Consider the following 11,207-nt stretch of genomic DNA (forward strand, 5'->3'; position numbering starts at 1 on the left):
CTTGAATTTATGCCCTCTGTCACCCGATTTACCTCATCAAAATTCCTCATACTTTTGAAGAACTCATCAGATCTCCCACCTTACTTGGTTCCAGTGAAGAGAGGACTATGTCATCCAATTCTCTCCTAATAACCTGAGCATTGCATCCCTAATACATTCATCATATATCTTTTCATTAGCCTCTCCCATAGCACTGACATCCCCCTGAACGTAGGGCATCAAAAGCCAGATAATATCCTAGTTCTGGCCCAACCAGTAATTTTGTTTAGGTTTATCGTATTAAAATAATTTCTGCATCAATCGAAATTTCACCGTGGACAGTGTTAAAGCAATGAAAATTGTTGATGTAAGGGACTGTTATTGGTAATAATGAAATGGAGGAGATAAACTTTCACATGATAAAGTTAATCACTGCAAAGAACTAGAACCGCTCAGATGATCACATCATTGAATATCTGCTCCGAGATTGCTTCCAGTCAACAGATTTAATCCATTAATTGCACAAATGGGATGACAAAGACACCAACGCTGGATCAAATGTGAATCTTTCAGATGAATCATACCTTCTGCATCATAAAGGATTGTTATTTACCTGGGCCTTTTGCCTTTTTTGCTTCCATCCTCACTTTGCTCTTTCCATTTTTTTTTCTTTATGGGTGTTAAGTTTTTTGTACAGCTGTAACAGCCTTCGATTTCTTCTGTCACCAGTGTTATCTCTGCTCCATCATATGGGCCATCCATTCCTTAAGGGAGAGAATACAAAGCATTAAAAACTATCTGCCATAAAGTAAAATATAACGTATTAAGTACATACAGGAAATAGAAGCAGCAGTAGACCACAAGGCTCATCGAGCCTGCTCCGCCGTATCCTTTATTTCCCCAAGACACCAAAAATCTGTCTGTCTCAGCCTTAAAAGTATTCAGCAATGGAGCACCCACAACCCCCTTGGATCGAGAATTCCAAAGATTCTCAATACATGGCCCTTTATCCTGAGACTGCCTGTGTTTTAGATTCCCCAACCAGAGGAAACGATCTTTCAGCTTCTGCCCTAAAAGCCCCTTTAGAATTTCGTACATTGAGGAGATGGCCTCTTATTCTTCTCAACTCCAGAGAATACAAATCTAAGTCTCTCAACCTCTCATAATAGGAAACCTCCTCATCCCAAGGACCAATTTTATGAACTTTTGCTGTTCCATCTCCAATGTGAGTATATTATTTCGTAATTGTGAAGCCCAAAACTGCACACAGATCAGTGGACCACACTTTTCAAAATTGGACACAATCAAGTTGAAATAAAAGAGGCAAACGACAAATGTAACGTTGAACAATTAGGATCAGAACTTATGTGTTTTTAAACCAAAGAAGTTACTTTCAGATTAACATAGGTTATATTTATCACTCAATAGAAAAAAATGAGAGGCTACAAGTTCAGTCGTCTCATTATTTAAAACAAAAAGGAAAGAACTTCAAGAATTCCTGATGGGAGTCAAATTTAATGTGACTTATTCAGCTCTGGTTTACAAACTTCTAATGTCCCTAATCTGATATCAGCTCCAGGACTAATCAATAAGGAACTTTAAGGGTCTGGAGAGATAGCATATTTTTGATAAGCCACCTATCACTTTTCATTATTCATTTACAGAATGTGGGTGTCACTGGTTAGGCCAACCTTTATTGCCCATCCCTAGTTGCCCTTCAGAAGGTGGTAGTGAGTTGCCTTCTTGAACTGCTGTAGTCCTTGAAGTGTAGGTACATGTGCTGTACTGCTAGGGAAGGTTCCAGGATGTTGCCCCAATGACAGTGAAGGAGCGGCGATATATTTCCAAGTCAGGATGGTGAGTGACTTCAAGGGGAAACTCCAGGTGGTGGGGTTCCCAAGTATATGCTGCTCTTGTCCTTCTAGATGGTAGCGGTCAAGGGTTTGGAAGGTGCTTGGTGAGTTATTCCAGTGCATCTTGTAGATGATACACATGGCTGCCACTGTTCGTCAGTGGTGGAGGGTTTGAACCGGGGTATCAACATTAAGAATCAGAAAAAAAAGGTGGGAACCTCATAGAAACCCACAAGATTTTAACAGGACTGGGCAGGGTAGATGTCAGAAGGATGTTCCCGATGGTGGGGATTTCCAGAATCAGGGATCACAGACTGAGGATACAGGGTAGACCATTTAAGGGAGAGCTGAGGAGAAATGTCTTCACCCAGAGTCATCAGCCTGTGAAATTCATTATCACAGGAAGCAGTTGAGGCCAGAATATTGTATATTTTCAAGAAGAGGTTAGATATAGCACTTCAGGCAAAGGGGATCTCAGGATATGGTGGTGGGGTGGGGTGGGGGGTGGGGGGAGAGAAGGCGGGATTAGGCCCTTTGAGTTGGATGATCAGCCATGACATTAATGATTGACGGAGAAGGCTCGAAGGGCCAAATGGCCTCTTTCTGCTCCTATTTTCTATTTTTCTACGAACGCCTCAGGGCTAAAAGCAGTGTGGAGGCAGATATCTTTCTAGTTACTCGAAAAACTAGGGGTGAAATAGTTTGAATATGGTATATCAGCACGTAAATCAAGTTTCCAGAAGTAAAACTCAGTTGTGTGACGCATCACATTTTCAAAATAAAGCTTAATTTGAAAATGATTTCAAAAGTCAGCATACTGCTGCAACAGTGCAGAAGTAACACTGTTAAGTCTTGGGCTCAGTAAAAGGTGCTGTACTATCATGGCAAGGTAGCAACTGAAGCCCCAATGTTTTTCATACAATGATGCTTTGGACAAGTTTGGTAAGGATTGTGTCGAGTCCCATCTGCTGACGAAATGAAGACAACAATCTCCTGGCATTTACCCACTCTGCTCCCTGCCTCCAACACACACCAACCCAGTGACTTATCTGACTAAACACATTGGTGGAACAATTAAAATATAATTTACCCATTTGACATTCCCTTTGCTAACCATTATCATAGAAAATGCAACTGTGAGCTTTGCGCACGAGCAGTGGGAGAGGCCACATGAGGAGTGAGGCACACCCAAAGTGAGTTTTAAACTTGGGAATTTGAAACAGAGTGGGAAGTTCTTTGCTTTTTCTCCTTGCTTTGTAACTTTTAAATCTTCAGAGAGCATCCTTGCCCTGCTGCAGCTGAGGCTACAAGGGAGAGAGCTGATTGGTAAATAGTGGACAAGGTCAGTAAGTCTTTACAACTTTTACCACTTATACTTGAAAATATGTTGTGGTTTATAAACTGTTGGGGCTATAATTGGCAGTAACAAGGACAAGGAAAGATGGACCACAGAGAATTGGATTTAATCTAACTTCAAGCATCTTCCTAAGGTTTAATTTAAAGGGGTACATCATGGCAGCAGAGCTCAAAGACTTGGTTAGCTCCTCTTGCTCCATGTGGGAAGCTGGGAACATTCCCAGTGTGCGGGAGCAGTATTTGTGCAGGAAATGTCTCCAACTACAGCTCTTGGAAACCCAAGTTTCGGAGCTGGAGTGGCAGCTGAAGACAATGGAGCATCCGCAAGGTTGAGAGGGTCGTGGCGACGCATACCACGTATAGAGAGGTAGTCACATCACAGGCTCAGACTCCGCAGGCAGGAAGGGAATGGGTGACCACCAGGTAGAGCAAGAGAGCTGAGCAGGCAGTGCAGGAATCTCCTGTGGTCATTCCCCTGCAAAATAGATATACCGCTTTGGATACTGTTGAGGGGAATGACCTCTCAGGGGAAAGCAGCAACAGCCAAATTAGTTGCGTCATGGTTGGTTCTGCTGCATCATGGTTGGTTCTGCTGCATCATGGTTGGTTCGGTTGTAGAGGGGAGGAGTAAAATCTGCGGGAATGCAATAGTTTTAGTAGATTCAATTGTAAGGGGAACAGATAGATATTTCTGTGGCCGAAACTAGCCTCCAGGATGGTATGTTGCCTCCCTGGTGCTCGGGTCAAGGATGACTCAGAGTGGTTGCAGTACATTCTGGAGTGGGTGGATGAACAGCTGATGGTCGTGGTACACATTGGTACAAACAACATAGGTATCATTCAAGGCTCATGCAGATAGGAAAAGGAGGAAGGAATATGAATGGCTAATGAATGAGATAGTGGAGGTAGATAGGGAGTACTCGAGGGTGCCCACCACAGAGGGATTGGCGAAGAGGAAAACATTACAGGGCCAATTTGATAGGCTGACAATGGGGAGGGCAGTAGGTCAGCTGCATAGGGCAAGAGAGGTGTAGTACGAATACGGAGAGAAGCCAAGTCAAATGTGAGCGCATTAATACCAAAAAAGTGGAAGGACCCTTTGGACCATGGGTCATATAGGCCCATATTACTGTTAAATACAGACGTGAATGTGCTGGCTAATTTGGTGGCGGGAAGGATAGAAGGTTGTGTCCCGGGGGTGGTTGCAGAAGACCAAACAGGCTTCGTGAAGGGCAGGCAGCTTTCTAGTAAAACAAAAGAAGCTGTTAAACGTGATTATGACCCCGTTAGGAGCTGAGGTACCGGAGGTAGTGGTGTCCATGGACACGGAGAAGGCATTCGATCGGGTGGAGCGGCGGTACCTGCTTGAGGTCCTGGGAAGGTTTGGGTCTGGACCGAAGTTTGTGGCATGGGTGCACCTGTTCTCGGGATACAAGTTAAATGTAGGGAAAAGCGAAGTATTCCCGGTGAATGAGTTGGGTCGGCAACCAATTTAGAGGGATGCCATTTAAGGTGGCTGGAGACAGGTTTAGATACCTGGGGATTCGGATAGCGAGGGAATTGGCGATGCTTCACAAATGGAATTTAACAAAACAGGTGGAGGAGGCTAGGGAGGATCTCAAGAGGTGGGATATGTTGCACTTGGCAGGGAGGGCCCAAGTGGTGAAGATGAATATTCTGCGAGGTTCCTGTTCATATTCCAGACACTCCCGATCTTTATACCGAAGGCCTTCTTTCGGAAACTGGACATAATTATTTCGGACTTTGTATGGGTAGGGAAGGTACCATGGATTAAGAGGTGATGGTGGGAAGGAGAGGGGGTAGAATGGGCTAGGATGGAGGAAAAAACTTGTAGGGGGTCTAGCTTAAGGGTTATGGTGACAGTCGCGTTGCCAATGGCACCGAGCAGATACTCAGGGAGCCCGGTGGTGCAGTCCTCGGTGAAGATCTGGAACCAGCTGAGGAGGTGCTTTAGAATAGAGAATCGGTGTTAACACCGTTGTGTGAAAACCACGTTTTTGAGCGGGGGGGGGGGGGGGGGGGGGGGGGGGGGGGGGGGGGGGAGGGAGAGCGAGAGAGAGAGGGGGAGAGAGAGAGAGAGGAGAGAGAGAGAGGAGAGAGGAGAGAGAGAGAGAGAGAGAGAGAGGGAGAGCGAGTAGATGGCACATATAATAAGAAGCGGAGAGTAGTGGGGCTGGTTTTACAGTATAGATGAATTGAAGGAGAGGGTAGAGCTCCCGAGAGGAAGTGAGTTTAGGTACCTGCAGGTAAGGAAATTCACGGGGAAGGTTTGGAAAGAGTTCCCCAGGTTGCTGAGGTACACCCTGCTGGAACACAAGAACATAAGAATTAGGAGCAGGAGTCGGCCATCTGGCCCCTCCAGCCTGCTCCGCCATTCAATGAGATCATGGCTGATCTTTTGTGGACTCAGCTCCACTTTCCAGACCGAACACCATAACCCTTAATCCCTTTATTCTTCTGGAACAACTGTTGCTTCCGGATATGGAAGTGGGGAGCAGGATCAGAGACATATACAATTAGCTGGGAGGTGAATTAAGAAGTGAAAGGGGGTGCTGGGTGGGGAGATAAATTGGGGAGTAAGGAGTGAGGTGCTACGAAGGGTAAATGCATCCTCCTCGTGCACAAGAATGAGTGTGATACAGTTCTAAGATTGTACACAAGGTACGCATGACACATGCAAGAACAAGTGGGTTCTTCAGGGGGTGGCAGAGGTGTGAAAAGTGTGAGCGGGGACCACGCACATATGTTCTGGGGCTGTGAAAAGTTGGAGTAATTCTGGGTGGGAGTGTTCGCGATGCTAGCCTCCAAGATGTTGATGTGGGGAATGCAAAGTTGGTGACACTGTTGAACTTCAAGGGAGGATACTGTTATTTCCATGCTGTGAATGTTATTTGTGATTAATTAACCCAGGTCTGAATGCTGCCCAATCTTGCTGTATGCAGGGACGAACTGCCTCAGAATCAGAGCAATCGCAAACAGTGCTGAACATTGCACGTTTATCAGTGAACATTCCCACTTCTATCTTATGACAAGAGGGATGGTCATTGATGAAGCAATTGAAGATGGTTGGACTTAGGACACTATTCACAGGAAGTCTCGCAGTGATGCCCTGAGCCTGAGATGACCAGCCTCGTTATAACTGTTTGATACAACTCCAACCTTATCAAAGTATTCCGCTCTATTGCCACTGAATTCAATTTTTCCAGGATGCCCACAGTAAAACTCAGTCCAATGCTGCCTTGATGCCAAAGAAAGTCACTCTCACCTTACACTAGAGTAATTGTTTTTTTTTGTCTGTGTTTAGACCAAGGACCCAATGAGGTCAGGGGCAGTAGAGTGGCCTTGGTGAAAGCTAGACTGAAAATTGGGGAAGCAGCTTATTGCCAAACAAGTGCCACTTGATAGTACTGTTGCAAACACCTTCCAGCATATTTGTGATGATTGAGTAAACTGATGATGGTTATTGGGTGGATTGGATTTATCCTACTTTTTGAGGGCAGAATATACCGGGTCACTTGGCTAGGGGGCAACATGGCAGGGCCTAGATTGCCTTGCTGCACCTTCAACTATTCCTACACATTATGTGGAGTGAATCGAATTAGCTGAAGACTGGCAAAGGTAACGATGGGGATCTCCGAAGGAAGCAGAGATAGATCATCCACTTTGCACTTCTGCCTGAAGATGATTGCAAATATTTCCTCCCCCTCGTCGCCTCTTCCCCTCTCCCTCCTCTTGTCTCACTCCTCTGCCCTTCCTCCTCAGAATTTCTTTCCTTCTCACATCCTCAGAAACACACAGCCTGACGGCCAATGAGCTGCAGCCTTATTGTCCTGTGTCTCCGCCAACGCTGCCCACACTGCGGGGAGGAGGGAACCAGCCGACCCTGCAGTCTCCAAATCGCGCATCAGAGCCTGAGAAGGGCACCGCCACAGGCGTAGGGCCTGCACCGCTATGATACTTTTAACTCTTACCCTGGCTGCTGTTGGCGATTTTTAGAATTCCAGTTCCGCACCTTTCGCCTCCACAGACAAAATGGCGCCGTTGCTACCTTGGATTTCTCCAATCCGATCACGTCGTCAATTTACCCTGGGCAGGGGGTGGCCAATCAGAGCAACCGTATTAGGCACGTGCAACGGCGACGCGACGACGACACGGAGGCCAGGATTTGGGCGCCTGCGCAGTTAGCAAAGCGGAGCCGGCCTGAAAGCGCCATCTTGGTGCAGACAGCAGGACGGAGGCGAGAGGCAAAGAGACGTTGGCAGCTCGCCCACAGGACAGTGAGAAGATCATCGACTGAGAGGCGCTTTGGAAAGCGTTGTTAAGAAACGCAACCGTCTGTTGCGGCAATTCTGGGGCGGGGCGATGGCGAATTATCCAGAGGAAATACGGAAAGGCCTTTCGGCCCATCAAGTCTTCGAGAGAGCACTCTTATAAAGGCCCACAAACCTACCTCACCCACATAACTTTGGATTATGGGAGGAAACCTACGCAGACACGGGGAGAACATCTGTGTGGTGTTTGCAATCACCCAAAGCCAGAATCATACCCGGGTCCCTGGCGCTGTGAGGCAGCACAAATAAATGCAGGGGGCAGTGAGATGAATGGGGAGGTGAGTGTTGACAGGAGGCAGTGGCATAGTGGTATTGTCACTGGTCGAGTAATCCAGAGACCCTGCATAATGCTCTCGGGACCTGGGTTTGAATCCCACCAGAGCAGTTGGGAGTTTGAATTAAATAAAATATTTGGAATTGAAAGTCTCATGGCCATAAACCATTGTCGTAAATGCCCATCTGGTTCACTAATGCCCTTAAGGGAAGGACATCTGCCATCCTTCCCTGGTCTGGCCGACGTGCGACTCCAGATCCACAGGTTTACTCGTAAATTTCATTAAGGATGGGCAACCCCAGCGATGCCAACATCCCATGAACGAATAAAAAATAAATATTGGGGGATTGCAAAATAAAGATTGGAGGGGATTGAAGTATAAAGATGGGGGGAATTGAAAAATAGATATTGGGGTGGTGATTGACCTATAATATGTCGTTAGTCCCAGAGGAACATGGGCAACTCTCCCCTTTGAGAGAGCTGACTGAATACATACAATCCTATCAGTGCAGGAGGCCATTGAGTCTGTACTAACCCTCCAAAAGAGGTTGTAGTTTAATCTGAGGGTTAATTGGTGTGACTAATTCCCAATTTTAGTCACCTTGTAACCATGTCTCTAATGGTAATTAGATCTAAATAATTTACCTCTATTTGTACTACTAGTTCATCTAAATGCAGATGCTTCACATTTTCAGACAAAGAGCCTTTAATTTCATTTATTTCTGTTCCCTCCAATGACCTTATTTGCCAATCATTTAAAACTCTGTACCTTCCTGTCCACTCTGGTTGTCCATCTGCTTGTCTTTATCCACAGTGCCAAACTGGTCTGTTGCCTTGACCTTTTTCTTTGGATTTCTAAATCTTTCACCTAAATACCGGCTGCCCTCCAAGTTTAAAGCCCTATCCATTGCCATAATTACATATTGGCCAGGATATTTATCCCAACCCCATCCAAGTGGAGCCTATCCCAGCAGAATAGTTCACTCTTCCTCAAGCACTGATCCATGAATCTAAACCCTTTCTTCTAACTGTACTCTTTAAGCCACAAGTTTAATTTTCTAATCTGCTTGACTTTATGCCAATTGGCATGTGGCTCAGAGATTATTACTTATGATGTTCTATGTTTATTTTGGATCCTAACTCTTCACATTCTCTCAGCACAACATCATTCCTTTAGTTCCCATGTGGACCACAGCAATTGAATTCTCTCCCCCTCCAATTTCAAGTTTCTCTCCAACTGCAAGGACATGTCCTTAACTCTGATAACCTTTGAAGCTACCATTTGCAGCTGCAGAGAACAGTCTCAATTCCCCTATCTCTAGTATATTCATCCTTGCTCCCCCCACTTGAATAAAATTCTTCATCATGGCCAGTCTATCCATCCACCTTGCAATCTTTCTCCTCATTCAGGTAGTAAACTAGTACCCATCAGACAAAGTCAGGGTTGAGGCTACATCACTACGTTGATTCCCTGTACCTGTCGTAGTCACATCCTCCTGTCCCTGAGCAAATCCAGAGTTCTGTCGAACCCAAGAGGTGTGCTACCTCTTGGAACAAGTAATTCTCTCTTCACTGATGCCGCACCACTTCTCCTGCTCCTCCTCCCCCCAATGTCCATAATTCAAATTCCAGCACAGCAACTGAGCCGAAAAACAGGTGCCGGAATGTGGCGACTTGGGACTTTTTACAGTAACTTCATTGCAGTGTTAATGTAAGCCTACTTGTTCCTGTGCTGTAATTTTCTTTGTTCTTTTAGATCCTTGGAAAATAGGCGACAGGTTTAGATAAAGGATCTGGATCGGCGCAGGCTTGGAGGGCCGGTTCCTGTGCTGTAATTGTCTTTGTTCTAATAATAAAGATTATTATTATGTGGTGTACAAGATTGTTGTGCATTCCAGAATCCCACATGATGCAGTCAGTCACAGAAGATTATCAGCCCTGCCACTTCCTTATTTATTTGAGCACAGTAAGAAGTCTTACACCAGGTTAAAGTCCAACAGGTTTGTTTCAAATCACTAGCTTTCGGAGCACTGAATGCTCCTCACAGCTTCACCCTTATCAAGGACTGCTCCTGGCTCCAGCTGTTTGCTCCACTTGTATTAACCATAGCTACATAGACACATAGAACATACAGTGCAGAAGGAGGCCATTCAGCCCATCGAGTCTGCACCGACCCACTTAAGCCCTTACAGCCACCCTATCCCAATAACCACCTCCTAACATTTTTGGACACTAACGGCGATTTAGCATAGCCAATCCACCTAACCTGCACGTCTTTGGACTGTGGGAGGAAACCAGAGCACCCGGAGGAAACCCACACAGGCACGGGGAGAATGTGCAGACTCTGCACAGAAAGTGACCCAGCGGGGAATCGAACCTGGGACTCTGGCACTGTGAAGCCACAGTGCTAGCCACGTCTGCTACCGCGCTGCCTCAATTGGTAGGACTCTCATTTCAGAGTTAGAAAATTGTGGCTTTCTCATGCTCCAGGACTTGAGCAGAAAAGTCCAAAGCTGACACTCCAGCTGTGCTGATGAAGTTGTCACCTTTCTGCTGAGGTGTAAATCAAGGGCCTCAGGTCGACATGATCTCATAACACTATTTCAAAGAACAATAAGAGAGTTATCCTTGGTGGCGTGGTTACTATTTATTCCTCATTCAGGATCACAAAATGATTATCTGGTCATTATCACATTGCTGTTTGTGGGAATTTACTTTGCGCAAATTGTATGGTGTTTCCTACATTATGAACGTGGGACCCTGGGCAGCACTGTAGCACAAGTGGATAGCACTGTGGCTTCACAGCGCCAGGGACCCAGGTTCGATTCCCTGCTGGATCACTCACTGTCTGTGCGGAGTCTGCACGTTCTCTCCATATCTGCATGGGTTTCCTCCGGGTGCTCTGGTTTCCTCCCACAGCCCAAAGGCGTGCAGGTTAGGTGGATTGGCCATGATAAATTGCCCTTAGTGACCAAAAAGGTTACAACACCAGGTTAAAGCCCAACAGCTTTGTTTCGAACACTAGCTTTCAGAGCACTGCTCCTTCCTCAGGTGAATGAAGAGGAATGTTCCAGAAACATATATGTACACAAATTCAAAGATGCCAGAAAATGCTTTGAATGTGAGCATTAGCAAGTGATCAAGTCTTTACAGATCCAGAGATAGGGGTAACCCCAGGTTAAAGAGGTGTGAATTGTCTCAAGCCAGGAGAGTTGGTAGGATTTTGCAAGCCCAGGCCAGATGGTGGGGGTGAATGTAATGCGACATGAATCCCAGGTCCCGGTTGAGGCCGCACTCGTGTGCGGAACTTGGCTATAAGTTTCTGCTCAGCAATTCTGTGCTGTCGCGCGTCTTGAAGGCCGCCTTGGAGAACGCTTACCCGGAGATCAGAGG

At 46.0% G+C, this 11,207-nt stretch overlaps 1 long non-coding RNA gene across 1 annotated transcript; it reads right to left on the reverse strand.

Annotated features, from left to right (window-relative positions):
• Window positions 1-606: 606 nt before the first annotated feature.
• LOC119965373 lies at window positions 607-7,381 on the reverse strand. The gene is made up of 2 exons (XR_005460496.1): window positions 7,181-7,381; window positions 607-743 (listed from the first exon to the last, which is right to left on the reverse strand). It is a non-coding gene; the product is annotated as an uncharacterized LOC119965373 (long non-coding RNA).
• Between the last annotated feature and the right edge of the window lie 3,826 nt (window positions 7,382-11,207).

This window comes from Scyliorhinus canicula, chromosome 4 (assembly GCF_902713615.1).
Source record: "Scyliorhinus canicula chromosome 4, sScyCan1.1, whole genome shotgun sequence".
NCBI lineage: Eukaryota > Metazoa > Chordata > Chondrichthyes > Carcharhiniformes > Scyliorhinidae > Scyliorhinus > Scyliorhinus canicula.